General features: G+C 36.0%; 1 long non-coding RNA gene across 4 annotated transcripts in view; it reads left to right on the top strand.

Moving 5' to 3' along the window:
- LOC110597244 (uncharacterized) overlaps positions 1-6,736 on the top strand; it is a 62,670-nt gene extending 55,934 nt beyond the window's left edge. For 3 of the 4 annotated variants that reach the window (XR_013426002.1, XR_013426004.1, XR_005737241.2), the window contains one exon: positions 915-6,736. This is a non-coding gene — a long non-coding RNA (uncharacterized LOC110597244). The remainder of the gene's footprint in view (positions 1-914) is intronic. The other variant, XR_013426003.1, reaches the window with a different exon arrangement.
- Positions 6,737-22,284: the final 15,548 nt, after the last annotated feature.

The raw sequence follows: 22,284 nt of genomic DNA on the forward strand, positions 1-22,284 counted from the left end.
ATGTTGGATTCTTCCAAAGCTGCTTCCCACTTTTCTGACTGGGCCCAGAGAGCAATTGTCATGAGTACACAATTTCCCTAATCCTGATCTGCCTTGGATGCATGGAGATGGAGGAAGGAGTTTGGGACAACTGTGGAATTCCAGTCTGGGTTACACTCAGATGTATTTCTAAGGTTCCTTTCTCTTGAACCCCCTCCTAACAGCCCTAAGGGGTATCTAGGGTGATTGGTAGATGAATGGCAGTGAGAGAAAGCCTCAATTACATTTGCCTCCATGTAGACTACACAACACTCCCAACTCTGCATCCATTCTTTCCTGGATGCTTCCCTTCCTTCGCTCATCAGAAACACTAGCAATTCAGGTTGTAGGACTGAGAACGACATGGGATAATTAATAAAATGGTGCCTGGGTTCCCTTCATGTGCATAGGTAATTTTCACTAGTCTGGTTCAAAATTTCCCATTACCGCTCTGATGTTTAAAATGTACTGTGTTCTCTTTAAGCTGCTAGAGGGGCATTCTTAGAATCAACATTTCCAGGAGTCCCTCTGATAGAAAGTGCTATATGCTTTACCTGGTAGACATCCCTCACCCTCAGGAGATTCATTTAGTCTACAGGGAAAAAGGCAAACAAGAAGAGTGGGTGATTCTTTTTTGCTGTGGGTTTTATAGTAGTGGCAGGGAGGAAAGCAGTAATGCCATTAAGTCTAAATCATCCCAGGGTCTCTGGCACAGGGCAAACTGGGACCCCAGCACTTTGCCAAAGGGGACCAGGAACAACTTTGGCAAAGCAAGGTGAGAGATAGGTTTTCTGGACTGTAAGGAAGCTCAAGCTTAGGGAGACGTCCCTAATTAGAACAATTTTCACTGGTGTGGGAACCTGAGTACTTTTTTTTCTCTCTCTCTTCTCACTTAGATGGTAGCTTCTCTCTCCAAGAGGCTTGGTACACCATTTACCTGCATATTGAAAAATTGGGATAAGTTTGACCCACGACGCTCAAGAAAAAATGCACCTGATTTTCTTCTGCCACCAGGCCTGGCCACAATCAAACTCCCTGTTGGAGAATCCTGACCATCAGAGGGAAGGAACAAGTTTAATACAATTTTACAGCTTGATAAATTTTGAAAAAGGGAAAAGAAATGGTGTGAGGTGCCATATGTCCAGGTTTTCTTTGCCCTAAGGGAAAACCCCAAATTATGCCAACAATGTAAAGTAGACTTAGCTATGATATCTGCCATGAAGAGAGAAAATCTTAAGGAATCACCTACTGGGGAGAAAGAATCAGGAGGACCCAGAAAATCTCCATCTCTTGTTGATGTGCAGCAGCGGCCCTCCTGTCCTCCATACCTGGCCTTTCTGCATCTGCCCAATAGACAGATCAAATATATTACCTCTCGAGGAGATGCCAGGAGGAGAATTTTGACCATTCAAAGTACATACCCCCTTCTCCCTTCAAGACATAAGACAGATAAAAACAGACTTGGGGAGATTTTGGAGGACCCAGATAAATTTATTGAAGTATTTCAAAACGTATGCCAGGTGTTTGACCTCACCTGGAAAGATATTATGCTATTACTCAACCAGACTTTGACTTCCAATGAGAAGGAAGCAGCCCTAAAAGCAGATGAACAGTTTTGGGATAACCTTGCTCATGCCCCAGCAGCACAGACTAGGAGCAAACCCAATTATCCATCTGGAGCACAGGCAGTTCCCAGAAATGATCTTGACTGGGACCCAAGGAGGCTTGGAAAATTATACATTTTCAAATGTTGGTCCTTGAGGCCCTCAGGAGAATCAATCAAAAGCCCATTAACTATTATAAGGTTTCAGAAATTATTCAGGGCCTCCAGGAAAGCCCTGCTATTTTCATGGAGAAACTCAGGGTGGCAATGAGAAAATACACCACCATGGATCCTGAGTCCACAGAGGGCCACATACTTTTAAAGGACAAATTTATTACTCAGTCAGCCCCAGATATTTGGAGGAAGTTACAAAAATTGGCATATGGCCCTGTTCAATCAAACATTCTCCTACTTGCTATTTCCATTTCTTTATAATAGAGATCAAGAAGAAAAGAAGGAGAAAGAGCACAGAAACAGAAAAAGAAATGAAGCGCTGGTATTAGCTCTTAGAGGAGTAACCTCCCAGGGTGAAAAAGGAGGAAAATGAAATGCTTCTCAATCCACAAAAAGGACTTGTTTCCATTGTGGAGAGGAAGGACATTTCAAACAGGATTGCCCGATAGCCAAGCAACCACCACGAAAGCCCTGCCCTAAATGTCAAGGCAATCCCTGGAAGAGTGACTGTCCTCAGGGATGTACGTCCTTGAAGCCAGACTCCTCCACACAGGCCTGACAGGGCCCAGGCTCAATTCTGGCTCCCATAACTTGTATCACCTCACGTGAGCCCTGGGTATGCTTCTCCATAGGGAGCCAAGAGGTCAACTTCCTCTTAGATACTGGTGCCAGTTATTCTGTACTCACTTCTTACCCTGGACCTCTTTTCTCTAATACTATAATGGTACAAGAAGTGTCTGGAAGGCCTATTACCATAAAGTTTACTTCCCCACTGAATTTTGAGTGGGATGGGGTGACGTTTTCTCATGCATTTCTGATTGTCCCAGAATGTCCTACCCTTTTATTTGGAAGAGACTTACTTTCAATATTTCAGAAGTCCATTACAATGAATTTGGAACCACGAGGACCATTATGTTTGACTTTATTAGAATGTAATATAAACCCTAAAGTTTGGGCTACTGAAGACAAAATTGGACTGGAAAAAAGTGATGTTCCAATCAAAATAGTCTTAAAAGATCCTTCTGTCTTTCCACATCAGAGTCAATATCCCCTAAACCCAAAGGCAAAAAAAGGGCTTATCGAAGATCATTCAGAATCTCAAAAGACAGAAAATTTTAGTGCCCTGCAACAGCCCATGTGACACACCCATTTTAGGAATACAAAAACCCAATGGGGAATGGCAACTAGTTCAGGACCTGAGAATAATTAATGAAGTAGTTATTCCTCTCCATTCTGTTATCTGAGATTCCAGCAGCCACTCCTTGGTTTACTGTGTTATATTTAAAGGATTCCTTTTTCTGTATACCCTTAGACTCCCAATCACAATAACTGTTTGCCTTTGAGGAGAGATAGTGGATCTCAATTAAATTGGACAGTATTGCCCCAAGGGTTCGGAGAGAGCCCTCATTTTTTTTGGCCAAACCCTAGCTAAGGACTTAACAGAATTCAAAGATAAAACATCTCTGACTGTTCTACAATATGTAGATAAGATACTTTTATGTGCCACCACTCAAAAGGAATGTCAGGAAGCCACTAAAGAACTTTTAAAATTCTTAGTTGAAAAGAGCTATAAAGTTTCATAGAAAAAAAGCTCAATTGTGACAAAAACAAGTTCAATATTTAGGATTACAACTGTCTCAGGGAACCCACAAACTAGGACCAGAAAGAATAACCCCTATAGGACAATCCTCTACCTCAAGCCATAAGGCAACTTAGAGGCTTCCTAGGAATAACTTGATACTGGAGACTTTGGGTCCCTGGATATGGGAAATTAGTTAAGCCTGTTTATAGTCTCCTCAAAGAAACACTATGCCAAGGAACAACTTCCTTGATATGGAAACAAGAACATATTAAAGCCTTTAAGGCATTGAGAGGAGCCTTACTCCAAGCCCTTGCCCTCAGCTTACCTACTGAACAAAAATTCAACCTATTTGTCACTGAGAGAGGAGGAACAGCCTGGGAGTGGTCACATAAAAGAAGGGATAAGCTCAACAGCCAGTAGCTTATCTCAGTAAGGAGCTTGACCTAGTGTCTCCAGGATGGCCTCGCTGTTTACTAGTCCCTGAGGCAATAAAAATCACCTGGGAAGAGACCTTATTGTCTATACTTCCCATGATCTCTCAGGGATTTTAAATAAAAATGATAACTATGGCTCTCAGACAATCACCTTCTAAAATATCAAATCTTACTTTTAGATGGACCTGTAACTCAAATAAAGACTTGCTCTAATTTAAACTCAGCCACCTTACTCCCAGAGAAATTAGAGGGAAATCCTGAACATGACTGCCAACAAGTCCTAGCTATAAATTACTCAGCCCGGGAGGACCTTCAAAACCTTCCCCTGTCCAATTCAGACCTCACCATGTTCACAGATGGGAGTTCCTTTATGAAACCAGGAAAACACAAAGCTGGATATATTATGGTGACTTTACATGACACCATAGAGGCACAATCTTTGCCCCCAGGCACAAGCTCACAACTAGTTGAATTGATAGCCCTAACAAAAGCACTTGAAATAGAGAAACAACAGAGAATTAATATTTACATTGACTTTAAATTCGCCTACCTAATCCTGCATGCACGTGCAGCAATTTGGAAGGAAAGAGAATTTCAAACAACTGGGGGAACATCCATAAAGAACTATGAGCAAATCTTAAAACTGCTAGAAGCTGTTCATTTACCCAAAGAGGTAGCAGTAATTCATTGTCAAGGACACCAAAAAGGGATAGATAAAATAGAAGGAAATAGGCTAGCAGACCAACAAGCCAGAGGCTGCTAAGGGAAATTTATAGATAACAACCTTAGTCCCTTTGATATGGACAGGCCCTCTCCCAGAGATAAGACTTCAATATACCCAGGAGGAAACACACAGGAGGTATTTTACCCTCTGGATGGATTCAAATGGAAGATGACTAATTTTATTTACCTGCTAATTCCCAGTGGAAAATTTTACATACCCTACACCAATCTTTCCACCTAGGAGAATAAAAAACTCTCAAATTAACCCGAGAGATATTTGAAGGAAAAAATATTTCAAAGACCACCCACCAAACAGTCAAAGCCTATGAAACATTCCAAAGAAATAATCTGTTCAATTATGTCAAGAAGTCCCCAGGATTACAAAAGATGGGACAGTTCCCTAGGGAGGACTGGCAACTTGATTTTACTGACATGCCCAAGAGTAATGGATTCCAATATTTATTAGTCATGATAGATTCTTTTGATGGGTGAACTGAAGCCTACCCCTCCCAAACTGAACAGACAGGAGAGGTAGTCAAGGCATTATTACACGAAATAATTCCACGATTTAATATCTAATTCTCTCCTTCCACCACCCACACCATCAACATGTCACAGGTATAAAGATGGTTACTATCAAATTTGGGATGGAGATTTATGGCTCACTCCCACTATTGGGAATTTAAACTAAGAAGCCCCAAGCCATTGGGAACGGTGAAACCATACCTATGACAAATGGCCTAATGCTACTCGAGAGTTAGGATGGACTCCAGAGACACTATACCAACAAGTTATAATTTTACAAGCCAATGATTGGTTTGGAACAGATTGGCTCTCTAGACCTAAAATTATTTGGCCAGCACCCAATGGGACTCAATGGATATGTGGAACTAACTTATGACCCTGGCTTCCCTCAGGCTGGATAGAGAGATGTACTGTTGGGTATCCTTGGATGCAGGGCAGATAGACCTCAAATATAAAACAGCCAGCAAACCTCTCCAATCTCAAACATAGATGGGGACAATCTGTGTTTCATTGATATGATCATCTAGCTTCACTGTTTATCCCACAAATTGGTTTATAAGATGTAATGTGGCATGTAGAGACTTTAAACAATTATACTAAAACTGCTCTCCATGAGGTTGAGGAAAGTATTTCTCTCCTTAACACTGAAGTAACACTTATGAAGAAGGCCATCTTACAAAACCGGATGGTTTTAGATGTCCTCAAGGCCGCTCAAGGAGGTAATTGTGCCATTATTAAAATTGAATGTTGTGTTTACATCCCTGACAATTCTGGCAATGTGACTAATATCCTTAAAGATTTAGATGCTCAGATAGAAGCCATGTCCTCGCCAACCTTTTCAATGGGAACAATTTTAGGTCTTGGTCCTCTGGTACTTCCTGGGGAAAACATTGTTAGTTTCTGTCATTGTCATCATACTCATTGGCATATTACTAAATTTTGGCATCTATTGTTGCATTAATCTCATTCCAGTACTAATAACTTCTTGTTTCTCTTATAGACCACCCATCACTCAAATGAGCCTTCAGCTTGTTACTTCTCAATTGAACTTCTATTATGGACCACTCAATAGACCCGATTTTTTAAAAAGGGGACTCCATAACTGCTTGCTCAACACCACCCACTTTCAGTTCAAAGAAGCCAGAATGGTCATTGCCCCCCTTTTCTTATAACATTAAGGAGTTCCTAAAATTAGAGGGGGGAAAGAAGCCAGATTTACAGAGAGGTAGTAAGTGTAGTTAGGTAAATTGGGTCTAATATTGAGTAAGATGAATAAAATGGAGGCCATTTTAGAGAGTGGAGTCTAGGAAAGAAGAGCAGCACTTGGGGAAATTGAAATGTTAATGTCCCCAAGGCCCAGAACCCATCCTAAGGAACTATTAATGAAACAGCTCCCAGCAAACAGGGAAGTGCTAATCAAAAGCCACCACAGGCCCTTCATTCCCAGATTATTCCTTCAGCCCACCTATCTCCACCTTTTGGGCCTTCCCACCTGCATTCTGTCACTGCAAGATAAAGGGAAACAAAGGACAGGAGTGTGGGAAAGCTAAAAGAAGACATTAGCTATAAAAGAGGGAATATTTCCCCTTTCCATGGATTCTGCCTTTTGTGTCCCCTTCTTCCTCCAGGAGAAGTTTTTTCTGCTGTCCTTTAATAAAGCTTCTACTTTTCACTCTACACTTGCCTTGGCGTGCTTCTCTGGTGTTACTTCAGCATTTGGAAGCAAGGACTTGTCACCAGTAAATAGCGGTAACATTAGCAATATACTTAAATTGGTCTAAGAAGAAAAAGTTGTATGTAGGATCACCAAACATTGAGGGGAAAGATGGAAGAATGTGAGCAGAGTGCATTTAGTGATGTTTCAGTAAAAGTCTTTCCTAAAACTTTCTAACAGTATTCCTTTCCAATCCATTTCCCCAATTCTGAACAGATATTCACCAATAGCACAGAAACTTCAAACTGAAACTGAATACACCAGATCTGGGAAGAGTTCTCTTGAATTCTTTTTCAACCACAAACAAAGCAGAGAGTTCTCCTTTAGAACAGATCAAATTCATGCAAGTAAAATCTGTTAAACACATGGATTCTCTTCTGCACTGAGAATCTCTTCTAAGACAGCATATTCAAAGAGCAATTCAGCCCTTCAACATCACATTTCAAGCATATTATTTAAATGGTACTAGCAAGAAAAACCTTGGGACTAGGCTCACCAAAATTTGGGGAAAAGAGGAAATATTATGACGATACATTCACCAAAGTTTCCTTAAAATTTGATGGTCCACCTTTTTCACAATACTCACTTCATTTGTATTTTCCCACTTTCTAAAATGTGATGTTTAACAATGTAACTGAAACTGAAAATGTCCATGAATAAAGAACTGTTTTAAATGCTACTTTAAGCACACACCAAGCAAAGGATTCTCCTTTAAAAGAGAGTGAATTCTAGCAAAATAAAGTTGCTAGCACAAACTGCTACTGTTCTGTTCTTACAAGCTTTACTGAGCCAGCACATTGAAAGCAGAGTTCAGCTTTTCCCCATCACAGGAATGGCAAAATATTCAAATTGGTCTAGGAATAAAATATTGTATGCAGAATCACCTAACATTGGAAAGAGGAAAGAATGTGAAAAGATGAATCTGGTAAACGTTCATTGAAATTCTTTTCTAGAACTTTCTCACATTTTTTTTTCAAATGCATTTGCCAGCTTTCTTTGAACTGACATTTAACAATGGCAAAGATGCTTGAAACTGAAACTGTATCTCCCAATGCATAGAAGAGTTATGTTGACTGCTACTTCTAATACAAAGAACATGGTTCTTGTTTAGAATAGAGTGAATTCATGCAAGTAGACATTGCAAAAAAAGGGATTCTTTTCTGTACTGAGAAGATCTTCTGAGCCAGCATATTCAAAGCGGGTTTCAGTCCTTCAACATCATATTGCAGGCACATTGTTCCAATGGTGGTAGTAAGATAAATCTTTGGACTAGGCTCACCAAATTTTGTGGGGAATGAGGGAATGTTATAAGGATATATCACCAAACTTTTCTTGAAATATGTTGGTGCAGTTTTTTCATAATTCTCACTTTAATTTCATTTTCCCACTTCCTACAAACTGATGTTTAACAACAGCACAGGCTCTTGAAAATGAAACTGAATCTGTCCATGCAGGGAAGAATTCTGTTGAATGCTACTTCAAGCACAAACAAAGCAGAGGGTTCTCAATTAAAACAGAGTGAATCTAGCAAGTTAAAGTTGCCAGCACAAACTGCTCTGTTCCATTCTTGCAAGCTCTACTCAGCTAGCACATTCAAAGCAGACATCATCTTTTTCCCATCACAGTGATGGCAAAATATTCAAGTTGGTCTGGGAGGAAAAAGTTATTTGTAGGATAACCAAACATTGAAGAGATAGAGGGAAGAATGCAAACTGGATTTATTAAATAAAATATCATTTGAATTCTTTCCTATAACTTTCTCCCAATGTTCCTTTTCAATGCATTCACCCACTCCCTACAAAATTACATTTAACAATGGCACAGACATTTGAAAATGAAACCAATCTGCTCATTCAGGGAAGAAGTGTGTTGAATGCTACTTCAAGCACAAACAAAGAAGATGGTTCTCCTTTAAAACAGAGCAAGTTCTCAAAAGTTGAACTCTAGCACAAACTGCTCTGTTCTGTTTTTGCAAGCTGTACTGAGCCAGAACTTTCAAAGAAGACATCAGCCTTTCCCCATCACAGTGATGGCAAAATATTCAAATTGGTCTATGATGTAAAATTTGTATGTAGGATTACTAAACATTGAGAGTAAATGGGAAAAATGAGAATGAGATGCATCGATTAAAGTTTCATTGGAATTCTTTCCGACAACTTTCTCACAAATTTCCTATCCAATGAATTTGCCTGCTTCCTATGAGTTGATATTCAACAATGCCACAGAGGCTTTAAACTGAAACAATCTGCCCATGCTGGGAAGATTTCTATTGAATGCTATTTCAAACACACAAAAAGCAGAGGGTTCTACTTTAGAACTTAGTGAATTAATGCAAGTCAAATCTGCTAAAACACTGATTCTGTTCTGCTCTGGGAAGCTCTTCTAAGCCAGCATATTCAAAGCATGGTTCTGAAGTGGCACCCCCTTTTTTCACATAACAGTTTTAACTGGGCTTCTCCAGAAATCTTCACCATGGCTAATTTTAGGACTGTCAGCAAAAGAGTCTCTGCAAAAGAGTTCACTGTAGATAAACCCTATTTTTGTGTCGCCCTGTTTACTTGGCCAATGGCCAGGAAGATACCAGCACTCCAGGTGCTGGATACCCCCTTACTAGTTTTTCACAAACATATCCAGTATAGTAGTTTGTAGAAATGTGCAAACAAGGCCTCTGTCCTTGAGATGGGCTTCACAGAAGATAAGAGAATTGGTAACTTCTCTTATCTTCACATTTTTAAGATAAGAGAAGTTACCAATTGGGCTCCATGGACAGCTGGCAGGTGGAGGAAAGAAAGGGGAGAAGAAGCTCTCCTCTTCTCAGGTGTTGTTGAAGGGTTAACTTGCCCAAAACAGTGAGAGAAAAAGCTGCTTTTATGTGAACTTCTGAAGATTGTGAACTTCTGAGTCCCTTTACGTACTGAATATAAAATTCTGAAACTACCTGAACTCATGGTTAAGGGGATTAATGATTACCTGGCTGCAGCCAAATAAAACTGTTTCCTGCTATCTTCTGTGCCTTGAATCATTTGTCCCTTTTGTTCAAACCTTCAACATCACATTGCAGTCACATTGTTTAAATGGTGGTAGCAAGAAAAACCTTGGGATTAGACTCACCAAACTTTGGGGGGAGTAGAGTGTGTAATGTGGAATGATTCACCGAAGTGAATCATTCCACATTTTTTAAAAAAATTTGTTGGTCTCCCTTTTTCACAATACTCACTTCAATTGCATTTGTCTGCTTCCTGTGAACTTCTGTTTAACAATGGCACAGATGCTTGAAACAGAAACTGAATCTGTCCATGTAAGAAAAAATTGTTTGATTGTTACTTCAAGCACACAGACTCCCACATACATGTACACCACACAAATATTCAGACGCATCCACATACACATGTCGACAGGTTTCACACACACAGAGGCACATGCAGAGAATATCAGACAGATAAGCATACATGCAAACACTGAGACATGCATGCCCACACACACACAAAAAAAAAACACATAAAGATGCTTGCACATAATGATATTTTGTTAGATGCATGTACAAACAAGTGATAGATATATAATTCTACGCAAATGGAAAAACAGAGATCAGAACACTCTCATTGGCATACAGAGACATGCAAACACATACCCACAGACAGACATGTACATATATATATATAATCATACAACCACAGTCAGAAACACAGCCATACATTCAGACATATACATACCTATAGACATGCAAACACAGTCATACATAGATTTGAAAGTGCTCAAAGTCACAGATATGCACAGAAAGACACATTCAATGATACATGGAACACATATATGCATACATGAATACACACTGACATGTATTTACAGAGTCATGCACTCACAGCAACACAGAAACACTCACAGACATGAATAGTTACAGAGATGCTCAGAGATAGTATACATGGAGACACAAAGACACTGACATGCACACACATAGGCATACATATTAATATGCAAGCATTTATATACATACAAACATGAAAATATGAGCATATACAGACTTGCACTCATATAGACACTCCCTATAGAAATTTTCACACATATATTCATAAAGACATGATCTTTAACTCAAAAACACTCACCAATATGTACATACAGATACACAGAGAAAGAGACAAGCCCACATGCAAGCACAGAGGCATGAACACACACACACACACACACACACATACGTTCACATTCATAGATACGCACACACATATACACAGAAAAAGATGTGCACACATGCATACACAGAGATCTCAAAATATACTACAAAGCTATAGTAATTGAAGCATTCTGGTACTGGTATTAAAAACCAAAATCAGACCAATAAAGTAGAATATAAAATTCAAAAATAAATCTATGTATACAGACAAATGATTGTTTACAGAAATACCAAGAACATAAATAGGAAAATGTACATTTTTTTCAACAAGTGATGCTGGGAAAACTAGATATAAGAACACTGAAGAATAGAATAGAGCCCTACTTGTCACCATATACAAAATAAACTTAAAGTGGATTAGACTTAAGTACAACAACTTAAATAATAAAAAACTAAGAAAACATAAGGATTTGATATTGGTCTGGACAATAATATTGGTCTGGGGAACTTTCATAAAAATGAATGGAATTAGAGATCATCATGTTAAGTAAAATAAGTCAAACTCTTTGAAAATCAAACAACAAGTATATGAAAAAAATTGTCCAACAAAAACAATCATGAGGGCTGGGGATGTGGCTCAAGTGGTAGCGCGCTCTCCTGGCATGCATGCAACCCAGGTTCAATCCTCAGCACCACATACAAAACAAAGATGTTGTGTCCACAGATAACTAAAAAATAAATATTAAAATTCTCTCTCTCTCTCACTCTCTCACTCTCTCTTTTAAAAAAAAATAATCATGAGAGAAATACAAATTAAAACCACAATGGGCTGGTTTCTGGCTCAGTGGTAGAGTGCTCATGTAGCATGTTGAGGCTCTGGGTTCCATCTTCAGCACCACATAAATAAATAAATAAATAAATGAATAAATAAATAAATAAATAAATAAAATCAAGAAAAAAAGAAAATATTTCACTCCTATTAGAAAGTCTAATAGGGCAGATGGAAGGCTCGGCCGCTAGGGCACACTCAGTGCAGACAGAGGCAGCACAGAACACAGAGGCTTTGCTTCCGGGTCACCAGACCGAGCTCTGGACACAGCACAAGATCACCCCAGCACTACCCACCTCATCAAACACCCTACACAGGTAACAGATGGAATCCATCTTGGAAAACCTTACTCACCATCTATCAGTGGGTGTGGCTACCAGCCTGGTTCTGCAGCTGATCAGGTACCCAGTTTCCAACTCCCCCACTTCCAGGTGTGAAAACTCAAAATTTATCTCACAAGCTTTTGGGGGCGTAGCTATCAAAGTGAAATGACAACTGTACAGGCACCTGGTTTCCAACTCAGAGACTAAGAGTAGAGAGGCTCCAGGTAGAAGCTCAAGCCCTCTCACACTGGCTACCTCCACCACCCTGAGCACAGAGACTCAAACTAGGAATAGACAACTCTACCTACTGAAAGAAAAAAAAAAAAACAAGAGTTCTGAGAGACTTTTTATTTCCTTTCTTTCTTACTTTTCTTTTCTCGCTCTTCTCATACATTCTCCTGTACTCTTCCCCCTCTGGTCCTCACAACCTCAACATATGTGAAGCCAAGAACTTTGCATTAAATTGAACTTTAAGAACTGAATCACCAGAATAGTATTATATGAAGAAATTGCATTGGCCCCTCCTCACCCACACACACACACCTTTTTTTCTCTTATTTTCTTTCTCCCTCTCCTTTTTTTTCTTGTTATTTTTTCCATCTTTTTTATTTCCTCCCTCTATCCCACTTTCAACCTTCTAACTTTTACTATTTATAGGTAGAGTAATTTTATAAATACAGATACGGAGTTTGAATTATACATTCTTCCATAAATGACCCCTGTCTATTCATTAGAATTCTCCTCCAAAGTTGCTAAGTTAGATTAATCCCATACCCTCACGCCTTTCTCCCTTAACATAGCATCTTACCCCTGACCCTCAGTTCTCTATACACCACCAGAAATGGTATGCCTTTTATGAAAATAATGACTATATTCTAAATAATAATTGAAGCCAAAATCTGTAGACATAGAGTCTAAGTATAAATGTATTAATAATGAAAACTTGCTCAGAGATGATGTATTATTGATATTGGGAACTGTTAACATTGTTTATATCCACAAAAAAAGATTTTGGAACTATACAAGAGCAATATAGATTTATAAGGGAAAATATTAACACAACAGTCACACAGAGCTGGAAAGAAACGTGAGCAGTATGAAAAGACTAGGAAAGAAAGGACCACAAACAATGCAGGACAAGTCAACATTAGAAGAGGTAACATCTGTAGCAGAAATAATGTCAGATAAAGTTTTCAGGATATACATGGTTCAGATGATCTAGAGTCTTAAGGAAGACATAATACAGCAAATGCAGACAATGAAAGTCACTTTCAAAATGAATTACATGAACAAATCCAAGAAGCAAAAGATCAACTCTACAAGGAGATAGAGGTTATACAAAAACAAACAAACAAAAAAAAACAGTAATCCTGAAAATAAAGGAAATAATAAACCAAATTAAAAACTCAAATCACCAGCAGAGTAGAACACTTAGAAGATAGATCATCAGACAACGAAGACAAAATATATCATCTCGAAAAGAGTGTAGACAGCACAGACAGACTAACAAGAAACCACGAGCAGAATATATAAGAAATATGGGATAGCATAACGAAACAAAATTTAAGAGTTGTTGGAATATGGGAAGGTATGGAGGTCCAAACCTAAGGATTGAGCAATCTGTCCAATGAAAATGGATCAAGGACCTAGAAATTAAACCAGAGACTCTGCATCTAATAGAAGAATAAGTAGGTCCTAATCTCCATCTAGTGGGGCTAGGCTGCAACTTCCTTAATAAGATGCCTATAACACAAGAATTAAAACCAAGAATCAACAAATGGGATGGATTCAAACTAATTTTTTTTTCTCAGCAAGAGAAATAACATGTGAAGTGAATAGGGAGCCTACATCCTGGGAACAAGTTTTTACCCCTCACACATCAGATAGAGCTCTAATCTCTAGGGTATACAAAGAACTCAAAAAGCTAAACGCCAAAACAAAAAAACCTAATCAACAAATGGGCCAAGAACCTGAACAGACACTTCTCAGAAGAGGATATACAATCAATCAACAAATATATGAAAAAATGCTCATTATCTCTAGCAATTAGAGAAATTCAAATTAAAACTACTCTAAGATACCATCTCACTCCAGTAAGAATGGCAGCCATGATGAAGACAAACAACAAATGCTGGCAAGGATTCAGGAAAAAATGTACACTCATACATACATTGCTAGTGGGACTGCAAATTGATGCAGCCAATTTGGAAAGCAGTATGGAGACGCCTTGGAAAGCTGGGAATGAAACCACCATTTGAACCTGCTATTCCTCTTCTTGGACTATACCCAAAGGACCTAAAAACAGCATACTACAGGGTCACAGCCACATTAATGTTTATAGTAGCACAATTCACAATAGCTAGACTGTGGAGCCAACCTAGATGCCCTTCAATGGATGAATGGATAAAAAAAATGTGGCATATATACACAATGGAATATTACTCAGCACTAAAAAATAATAAGATTATGGCATTTGCAGGGAAATGGATGGCATTAGAGCAGATTATGCTAAATGACATTAGCCAATCCCCCCAAAAAACAAAAGCTGAATATCTTTTCTGATATAATGGGAGTGACTCACAGTGCGGTAGGGAGAAAGAGCAGGGGAAGAAGATTACCTCTACATAGGGAAGAGGGGTAGGAAAGAAAGGGAGGGAGAAGGGGAATTGCATGGATGCTGGAAGGAGACCCTCATTGTTATACAAAACACATGTATGAAGATGTGAGAAAAAAAGGAAAAAAAAGAATAGTGTTAGATTAGGTGAGAGAAGTGATGGGAGGGGAGGAGAGGGGTTGAGGGGATAGGAAGGATAGTAGAATGAAACAGACATTATTATTACTGTGTGTATATATATATATGACTGCATGACCAATATGATTCTGCAACCTGTACACTCAGAAAAATGAGAAATTATATCCCATCTGATTCAAATGTATGTTATGTCAAAGTCATCTTACTGTCATGTGTAACTAATGAAAACAAAAAATAATAATAAAAATGAAGGTCTAATACTATAAAAAGCTATAAAATAATAAATATTGGTGATAATGTGGAGAAAGGAGAGCACTTATGCACTGCTGTGGAAATATGAACTATTACAAAAATAGAAAATAGCATGGAGTTTCCTTAGAATCTTAGAAATAGAAATACCCTTTAATTCAAGAATTCCATTAGTACGTATATATCCAAAAGGAAAACAAAATTCAGTACATCAGAGATGTTTACATTCCTTTGTTTACTTTGACACTATTTAAAATATTAAAATATCCAAGGAATCAATTAAAGTGTTCATCAGTGGAGAAATGGATTAATAATAGGTTATATATATATATATATATATATATATATATATATATATATAAAATATATAACATGTTAGCCATTAAAATAACATATATATATGTATATGTGTATATATACATGCATATATATATATATATATATATCTGTCCATGTGTGTGTGTGTGTGTGTGTGTGTGTTTATATATATATATATATATATATATATATATATATATATATATATACCATTAAAATATGAAATCCTGTCATTTGCAGCAACATGAATAAACCCGGGGACATTATGTTAGATTAAAGAAGCCAAATGAAGAAATATAAATACTACACATTTTCAGTCAATTAGAAGCTAAAAGCACTGACCAAATAGAAATAAAGTGTAAAATTGTGGTTACTAGAGAGCAGGAACAGTAGAAAGGTGAACAAGACAGAGAGAAGTTGGTTAATGGGAACAAAACTTCAGTAGGACAAATTAGTTCCCCTGTTTTATAGCATACTCCAGTGACCATAGTTGATAATAATTTGCTATTGAAAATTAGAAAAGAGGATTTTGAATTTTTGCAACACAAAATTTTGAAGCAATGGATTTTACCCCGATTTGATTATCACATATATTCATATATTGAAAGATCACACTATATCTCATAAATATGTACAATTATTGTGTATCAATTAATATAAATAGTGAAAACAATACAACCAAATGAAAATGTGTTTAAAAACAAATATTGGGGCTGGGACTCTTGCCTAGCATGTGTGACGACTGGGTTTGATCTTTAGCATTGCATACAAAAATAAATAACATAAAAGCATGCTATCCATCTACAATTATAACTTTTTAAAAACACAAATATTATTTTAAAGCATTATATTTTACAAAATTTGTTATGCATCAATTTATCTCATAACATGGGATTCACAAGGAAAAAATTTGAGACCAGTTTGTATAATGTAGGTTAGGCAAGTAGAATACAAAGTTAGGTAATTGCAAGTTTTCTATGACCTTATCGATCATTGTACAATTTTTAATCTTTTGAGTAAATTAGTTACCCATTAGAGATGTTTTTTTTACTTTATTTTTTTATTTGTTCTTTGTAGTTACACATCACTACAAAATGTATTTTGACATATGCATTGCTGAAGTATAGAAATGCATTCGATTTATGAGTGCTAATTTATATCCTGCTACTTGCTGAATTCATTTATGAGTTTTAGAAGTTTTCTGATGGAGTTTATTGGTCTTCTTAATATAGAATCATGTCGTGGGCAAATAGAATTAGTTTGATTTCTTCTTTTCCACTGGAGAGTTGTGAATAGAGGAGTGACATGATCTAACTTAAAACTTGTTCTCTGTTGAAGCTCTGTTTCTTAAAAAAGACTTTAGAATATTCATAGGGAAAGGTTTGAAGCAGGTAAACTAGTTAGATTAGTGATGAGATGAGATGGTATTGCCTGGTAGCAGTAATAGAAAGAAATAATTCAATTCTGGATATATATTTTTTGTATAGTTAATTTTTTTGACAAATTAGACATAGGATATAAGAACAGGAAACATAAGGGATGAAAAAAATTACTCTAAAATGTTTTGGTGATTTGCTGAGATAGGGCCTGAAGGAGTAACAGGGTACTCAGTGGAAGTTTTGTACATGTTTTGTTTCAGATGTCTTTTAGATATACACATAAAATTGCTGGATTGAGATAAATTGTTGAATATAAATTGTTGAATATGTAAGTGTAAAGTTCAAGAAGTCTGAGAAAAAAGCCAAATATGGAATTTGTCAAAATATAGTTGGATATAAAACTATTAGATAAATGCTAATAACAAGTGAGGAAGTGTAAATAGAAGAAAAAAAAGATAGATCACTGAGCTCTGAGGCTGTCAGCATTAATGTACTAGGAAACATGGATGGGACCTGAAAAAGAGATTGATATGTAAGATAAGAATAAATGCTGGTGGAATATGGAATTCTGAAAATCAAGAAAGTTTGTTGAATAGCAGAAGTAATCAACTGTTTATGGTACAGGTAAGATGTTGGGAATTTAGAAATCATTTGTGACTCTGATAATAATCCTTTTAGGGAAAAATGATAGAAGAATTGGAAGCCATGGATTTGGAAAGCTCTTTTGGGAAGATATGCTGTAAAGTGGAAGATTAATGGGGCAATATGTGGAAATGCATGTGAGTTCATCAGAGAATTCTTTTTTTAAGCATAAGAGAAACTAAAGCTTTCTGATGGGGAAGTTTCAGTAGAAAGGTAAAATTGATGGGCTGGGATGTGGCTCAAGCGGTAACATGCTCACCTGGCATGTGTGGGGTGCTTGGTTAGATCCTCAGCATCACATAAAATTAAAATAAAGATATTGAGTCCACTGAAAACTAAAAAATAAATATTAAAAAGTTCTCTATCTCTCTCTTAAAAAAAGAAAGGTAAAATTGATAATGCAGAAGAGATTTGACAAGTTGCTTGGAAGAGAAAATGGATAACTACTCGACAAAAGAATTTAGTCCAAGATAGTAGTTTAGTAAGTTCATCTATAAATCAGAGGTACTATATATGGGTGGTAGATGAGCTAATGTGATAGTGCAAACTTTTGAATGTATTCTACTACTACATTGATCTTTGTTTTTGTTATTCAGGGTAATTCAAAACAAAACCACCAAGAGTGAGGACCAAGGACAGAGTATTAGAAATCTCAGGAAAGAGGAAAAGGTTTAATTAGGAGATACATCTATAGTCTTAGAAATGTAGTGGGATCCCTGGGTCACAATAAGAGTTCACTTCAGTTCTTGTAGTAAATTTAAATTCAGATATTTAGCATGGGGTGTACTCCATATCAAGCTCAAATGTATAAATGCAACTATGGATCTGGACAATTTGAAATTAAATATTGCCAGAAGAGTAAGCAAAGAGAGGAGGGGAGAATGGGAACACATGCAAGGAAATGGATATATTGATTTTTCATGGAATTTAAGGTAAAAAGAAATAAGTGTAGGGGACCTTGAAAATGTACCACATAAAATCAATTAAATTTCAGATTATGGTGCATGAAAGGTAAATACTGAGATACTTGAATAAATGAGATACTTGAATAAATGTTTGACATCGTGAAACATTTATAATATACATATTTATTGGGAATTTTAACAAAATAATATGTTGTCATTTCAAACCGACCTTCATCACTTTAAAAGTGAATTCCTAACTTTCTTGTAGAAATTCCCAGGTCCTATGGGATACTGAATTTATATCTCATTGAATGCTTAGCATCTGAAAAGCTTGATTTTTTTTCCTCTGCCCTTCCCAGGTTACTTAGTCTAATCTATTTGCCTTTCTTTTTATGGTTTGCATATGCAAAAAAGGGTTGTTGTTTATTTAGCACTTAATATATCATATTAAAATGGAAAATTTTACTCATGATTTGGAATAGTTATAAAATATTACTTGTAAAACATTTAATGCTTTCATCCCAGATAAAATAATTTGAAAATGTAATGATCATTTGCTCACCTCACTAGTTTTTCCCAACACTTTTCTCCTCATATATTGTATATTTTATGATGTGAGATATTTATTCTAGTATCGAATCTCAAAATATGTTTGAGCCACCATGATTAGAATTATAAATATCTTTAATAATAAAATGTAAGCTTACATTTGTATAAGATTTGGAAAAAAATTACATAAATGTGCCACTAGATGGAGGTATTATCCTATTATTAAGGAATGTGTTTAAATCCCTAGAAGGTTTTGGAATAGCTATATTCATTCATTATCATGCATGAAAGTATTGATGTATATTTGAATAATTACATAAGAATGTCAGCATGCATAATAGCTCTACTAACCTACTCTGTAAACTTTGATTTTATATACTAAATATTTATGGTGAATTTTTAATATTTTAGATTCTACTAGAGAGGAACATATTTGCCCAAATACACATTATAAGAAAACATTTGAAAAATACCATATATTTTCTACATATAAACTTTATGTATAGATTTTACAACATTAATCAAGTAGAGATTTAATTAATTTCCTAACATATAAAATTTAAGTAACTACATTATTAATATGGAGTATATCAAAGTAGATGATGATTCTGTTCAAAAAGTGAAATATTTCCACCAATTCTACTAGGGAATAATGATATATCATATATCAATGATATATCATATGTATCTGACCTATGGTGATGCTTTTCATTTCATACATGCTCAATTAAATTTTTATTTCATGAAAGCTGGAATAATAAAAATAAAAAATGGGACATTATATATAATAATTTAAAGGAAAAGTGAATTGTAGTATGTTTAGTCAGCTTTTTTGCTGTTATGACTAAAAGACAATACAAAAGCAAATTAGAGGAGGAAAAATTTATTTGGGGGGGTCACAGTTTCAGAGGTCTCAGTTGATATATGGCCAACTCCATTCCTCAGGGCTTGAGGTAAGGCAGGACATCATGGCTGGCAAAAATTTGGCAGAAAAAAGCTGCTGGAAATATCATACCAGGAAGTAGAGAGACTAAGATCAGCTCACAAAATATAAACTGCAAAGGCATGCCCCTACTTGCCTACAGTCACCATTCAGTTATTCCCTATCAGAGGATTAACACATTGATTAGGTTAATGTTTGCATAACCCAATCATTTTGCCGCTAAACTTTCTTGAATTGTCTCCCACATGAGCTTTTGAGGGGATGCCTCCTATCACAACTATAACAGTGTTTTAAAACAAAATTAATACATGTCAATTTTTGACCTTAAGTATTATCTTTGCCAAAAGTTTTAAATTGAGTATCCCCTCTCACACTTTATGTATTTTTAAAATGATAAGAGAAATCATCTCAAAGAGAAAATTTTATGATTAAATTTGGAACAGATTCTCTACTATCCACTATTTACAATTGGAATAGATTATCACTGTCTTGAGTTTCAGTATTAATGATTAAGATTTTTTATGAGACACTAAGTAATACATTGATTGATTTCTGTTTAATGCTTCAAAGAATTGGCAGGACATACATAATGCTCTCTGAAAAAAAAATAGCTTGAGTTGAAACTAGAAAAATCTTAATATTTATTTTTTAGGTAAAATAAAAGACTTCAGATGGTACATCAGAATAATCCAACTTAATATATAAGAAGTTTTAGTAATTATTCCTTAATTCTATGTAAATTTACAGAAAACCAAGTCAAATTAGAACCAAAAAAACGACTTTAGTACTTATATACTTTAAAATGCTATTATCTGTATAATAATTTATGTAAAATGGACAGTATGTCTTAGAAATATCAAGCATTCTGAAAGAATTCCCTGGACTTGAAGGACTTAAATTTTTCAAAAGCAAAAAAAAAGTTTTGAATATTCATTGTTTTTTTTAAAGGTTACTGGACAGACTGAGAAGGATTAAAAAAAGGAAAATTACATAAAATCAGCATACGCATAAAGGAATCTTGAAAATACCAACTATCTATTGTACCTCAGGGAAACAATAACAATGATTATAGCTAGTGTTAATTGAGCCCTTATGTTTCCATCAAACTCATGTGATTCCTCACAACAGTAATGAGAGGGATGTATGATCATTATCACTCATTATTATCTTACAGGCAAACAGGTTGAGGTGCTGAGAATAATGTAATTAACCTAAGGACATAACTGGGATCTCAACGTAGGCTTACTGGATCAGAACCCACACTTCCTTGGTATCGTGTATAAAGGAAGAAAAAGCATATTAGATATAATGTAAATCAGAGCTCAAATCCTTAAGTTGGCTATTTGTGTGAACTTGGAAAAGTTATCTATCCATTCTAAACCTGTTTACTCATTCGTAGAAGGAAATAGGCAATATCTTCTTTTTGGTAGTGTAGTTAGGATAATTCATAAGAAATGTTTGATAAATAAAGCATTACTTGAAGGTTACAGAGTTTTAACTTTACATTAAAATGTTTTGATAATTTTAATTATTTTTTATTAAAATTTAAATGTTTTTCTTGTTATTTAGAAAAATGAAGGAGTGGTAATCTTTATATGATTGAGGAGATGCATTTCTTTATTAATCAAATATGTTACTCAATAAAAGCTTATATTTTTCTAACATTAAAATGTAGAAAAGATATGCTGTGTTGAAATTATAATCCTTCTTGTAGTTTCATCTTCCTTCTTCAGCTATTTAATTACTAGCTTTATTAGTTTACTCAATACATGTTTATCAACAACTATTGTTGGGTCAGAGATTAGATATAGATGTGTAGGGATACACTGATGGAAATAAAACAGACAAATATATCTGCCTTCACGAAGCATATTTGAGTAAGAGAAGACAACAGATGTAATAAAATAGTAAAATATTTACTTAAGTATAAGATTATAGGTGCTATGGTTAAAAAAAACAAACAAACAAAAAAGATTACACCAAGATAACAGGAATCAGGAGTTTCAGAATAGGGAGAAAAGGGTGAAATTTTATATAAGACTGTCAGTGTAGGCCTTATTGAGAAGAAAATATTTGAACAAATAGAGTTTGGAGTTAGCACATGGCCATTTGAAAGTACATCAGCACAAAGACTCTGTATAGTTCTCAACAAGGAAGCCAGCATGGTTGTTGCAGAATAAGAGAGGGAAAGAGGAGCTGCAATCAAAAAAGCAACAGATGCCAGATCAGGTAAGTCCTCACAGGCCACTTAAGGATTTGTGCTCTGAATTCAAAGGAGAGCTACTGCAGAATTTTTGACAGTGTTCCAACTTAGTTTGTAAAAGGTTACTCTGGGTCATGAGTTGACAATAGATTGTGTAGATAAGTATACAAGCAGGGAGGATATCCAGGATAAAGATGATGGCATCTTATAATGGCATGGCAGGAGTAGAGTTGGTCAGAAATGTTTGGGATATAATTGAAGACACAGTCAATAGAAAAATTGAATGTGGGGTGTGCTCATTGACTACTCACAGA

Source organism: Ictidomys tridecemlineatus, chromosome 9 (genome assembly GCF_052094955.1).
Source record: "Ictidomys tridecemlineatus isolate mIctTri1 chromosome 9, mIctTri1.hap1, whole genome shotgun sequence".
NCBI classification, from domain to species: Eukaryota; Metazoa; Chordata; class Mammalia; order Rodentia; family Sciuridae; genus Ictidomys; species Ictidomys tridecemlineatus.